Source organism: Solanum lycopersicum, chromosome 8, assembly GCF_036512215.1.
Source record: "Solanum lycopersicum chromosome 8, SLM_r2.1".
NCBI lineage: Eukaryota > Viridiplantae > Streptophyta > Magnoliopsida > Solanales > Solanaceae > Solanum > Solanum lycopersicum.
The window spans coordinates 40,720,011-40,724,184 of record NC_090807.1 but is presented as its reverse complement, the minus strand read 5'-3'; positions in this window follow the sequence as shown (position 1 = coordinate 40,724,184).

Below are 4,174 nucleotides of genomic sequence, written 5' to 3'. Positions count from 1 at the left end.
GAATGTTGAACGCATGTTTTCATACCAAGCTTGGAGCTTGTTTCAAACCATATAATGCATAACAAAGACGACATACTTTGTTTAGAGGACAATTTTATCCTAGTGGAGATTTCATGTAAACCTCTTTATGCAAACCTCCATTAAAAAAACTATTTTTAACATCTATTTCAGAATTTCCCCACCGTTTAGAAACTGCAATAGAATGAAGGGCAAGAAAATAGGTAACACGAGCTACTGGAGCAAAGGTCTCCCACAATCAATTTCATACTCTTGGGTGAATCCTCAAGAAACTAATAGATCCTTATATGTTTCAACATATCCATTAGATCGTGTCTTGGTCTGTTAGATCTATTTGCAATCAATAAGAGTTTAATTAAATGGAAGGTTAACTATGTCCCAAGTATGTGTTTTTTCAAAGTCCTATACTTCTTCTTTTATAACTTGCTTCAACAAAGGATAACTAGATACCTTTTTGTATACCAGGCTCATGAGAATTAAGCATGGCACAATAACATTGATAATCACAAAGATAACTAGGAGGATTTTTTTTACTTTCTGGATGGATAGATGAAGTTTTATCTGGAAGAACAGAAGATGTGGGACCTCTAAAACATTCATATTGAGAGTGGAACTATCAATTGGAGATTGATCATGAGAATTGGACGTTGTACTACTTTCATGAACTGGACCATTAGATAGAACTACATCAAGTGAAATAGGTGAACCGTGGGGTGCAATGTCTGACTCACTAGATGAAACTTCACTAACATCACTTTTAATAAGCTCAACAGAAGGATTAGAAAAGATTGTAACTTCACTTGATGGAATAGACTCAAACTTTGACAGTGAGGAAAATTCAATATGTTCCCAAAACACAAGATGTCGATAAATACAAATATGATTTGACACAAGATCCCAAGAATAGTAACCCTTATGTCAAGCGGGAGGTTCTGATTTGTGTGTTCTTGTGGTTGGAGAAGAAAACAAGCAGAGCCAAATACTTTAAGTAATGTGTAGTCAGGAGCTACCTTTTAAAGACGTTCATAAGGAGACATGTTTCCAAGAAAAGAAAATGGGAGTCTATTGATAATAAACACTTCAGTAATACTTGCTTCACCCTTAAAGCGCTCAGGGCAAGATGAAAAAATAAGTATGGCCTGAACACAATCAAGAAGGAAATTTGTTTTGCCGATTTCTCTATGTAATGTATTATAGAGAACCTCGTCCTAACTTCTTTCACTGTAAAAGACCACAATATCCATGATTCACGACTTGTCTCAAACAAGTGAAAGAAACAAGTATAAAATATTTTTTATAGATATTCAACATATGCTCCTTATGATAACTGAAGTCATAAATTATGGTCAACAAACAATACGAGCCGCCAGATATATCGACCAAGGTTTCATGATTACCCTCTCCCTTGAAAATCGTTTACCTGTAACTATTCAATACCCCAATGAAAAATTGATCACATCAGAACTATGCTTACATTCAGCTCATCCATTTTGTTGGGAGGTATCGAGACAAGAGAATTCCGAAAGTGTACCACTTTACAGATAAGAATTCAAAAGTTTTGAAACACGATATTCCATGGCATTGTCACGCCGAAACACTTTGATATTTTACCAAATTGAGTTTTAACCATATTGGCTAAATTAATATAGATTTGAGGTAGTTCAATGATTTTTCATAAAATATATCCATGTTAATCGGGAAAAATTATTAATAAAAATGAGAAATTATCGTGATCCAATCGTGCTTGGTATAGGGGAAGGTCCCCAAACATCATAATGTATTAAATTAAAATGAAACTTTGAAATAGAGGTATTTCTATTAAAAGGCAAAGCAAGTTGTTTGGTCTGTTTACATGCAATACAATCCAAACTTTTCTCATCAACATTACCTAAAAATCTACTAGAAACTAAAGAACAAAGTTTACTCAAAGAACAATGACAAAAATGTTGATGCCATAATGACAAAGGAACATTAGAAGAAACATCACATAATCGAGACAACGAAGATGATTGGGAATATAAAGATTAGTGAAACAAACGCCCAAATTTACAGTTATTCCCAATGTTTTGTCCCATTTGAAGGTCTGCACTCGACAACCATGAGATGAAAAAATTACATAATATCCTAAATAACATAACTTTCCAATAGAGATAAGATTAAAATGTAAACTTTGAATAAGGAAAGTATCAGGCAAAGAGATATTTGTTGAAAAAATAGATCCTTTACAGTGAATATTCATATAAGATTCATCAACAGTATGAATTGATGATGGGCTAGGAATGTTAGCTAGGTGAGAGGAAATCTTTGAAGAATACATCATGTGATTACAACATGCTGAATCGACGTATCAACATGAATTGCCTAAAGGAGTAACTAGCGATGATGGATTGTTACTAGTTATAGAAAGGAGCTTTGAGTAAGAGATCATGAAGGTCAATTGATGAAATTCAAGAATTGTTAGTTACTGCGAGACGAGTTGGACGATTCTAAATAAAGTGACCTTCCTTTTTACAGTAGCTGCAAATTAGATGACAATTCCTAGATATATGTCCCTTCTTCTTACATTTATTACATTGAATAACTGGGTAGTCGTGTAAGGCATGACCCGTTTGACGATACTTATGACAAAGTTTGGCACCAATTCTGTTAGTGGCTACAAAATCTAAGTTATCCGTTGGTCGCATAAGATCCAAACTAGTTTCTTCAGATTTTAGGCAAGAAGAGCTTTTTCAAGAGTTAGCAAAAGTTGTTGATTCAACAATGCATCCTTGGTTGGTTCATAATCATCAATAAGATCCATCTAGAATTGAAGCAATTTATCATTGTTGTGGTAAACTAAAGATTTTGCAGCAACATCAGAATTTTTAAGAACGGGTTCAGACAAGGTTAATTGATTCCTGGTGGATTATGGACAGGTTCTCCCCTATCTTGTTTTAAGCTGGCTATCACTTTCATCAATCGATGTCATACCCCTCTCCCCCGGACACTTGGACACGGGACCTAGGACCACAAGAGATCTTAAGCTAACTATGCTTGCATGATCATGAGCATACTATAGATAATAAATTGATGAGGAAGCTAAATAGTAATTAAAATGAAAAGATGGAAAAAAAATACTCATATACTATGACTGAGATGTATGAAACTGATGAGTTGAACAGAAAGAACATATTAACTCAATATTAAACTATGTGTGAAAATAGACTCTAACTGACTAGAAATGGTGTGGTAGGCTCGAGCAAACTCAAGAAAAAACAAAAACTAAGGGACTAAAATACAGAAAAATAAACTCATGACTATTGTTATAGGAGAATGAGAACTTACTTCTGATTCTGCTAACGTGGAGATCGTGAATCGATCTAAGCGTGATCTTGATGCTGAAAACCTGAACCTACATCATGAGAAGATGTAGCGCACGTATGTGTCAGTACTTTAAAGGTACTAAGCATGTAGGATAGAGTAAATCTAAAATAAAATATAAATGAACAAAAACAAAAGCAAGTATAATATTCAGAACATGATAACTAAATGCAATGACCAAATTTATAACATGTTGAAACTAAATACTAATAAAACTGCAAATATGGTCAATTTGATGGATTGTTATAGTACTATGGGACCAACTAATAACCGATTATAAAACTACATGAGCTAAATGTGGAGTTTGATGTATACGCCCCATTGAGAAGACTCAGTGTATCCGTCCAGAGATATAAAGACATGATGGCGTGATCACTAAACTAATGTCCACTGAGGGAACTTACAACCTACTTAGCTAGTCGTACTGGGAATATTTGGTTACGCTGAACCCTAATATAAATCTCTATTATGCTATTCCAATGAATTAAGTGATTAAAATATTATGATTGAATTTCTGTAAATACTCGGTAGCTGAAAATAGAACATACAAAATAAGAATGAAACAACTAATCTTATAATGATGCATTAATAAATTGAGGCATGTATAACTTGATAACTGAAACATCTGACATAGCATGTGTAAATCAAGAACTAAAGAAATACATAGCTAGGGTTCTGAAATTTATGAAAATAAGCTGAGCAATAACATGGTAATCTTATTTTGTAACATGTTAATAAATAATACATGATGATCTGTTGTAATTCTAGAAACCCTAGGTTTATTCATAGTAAGGGA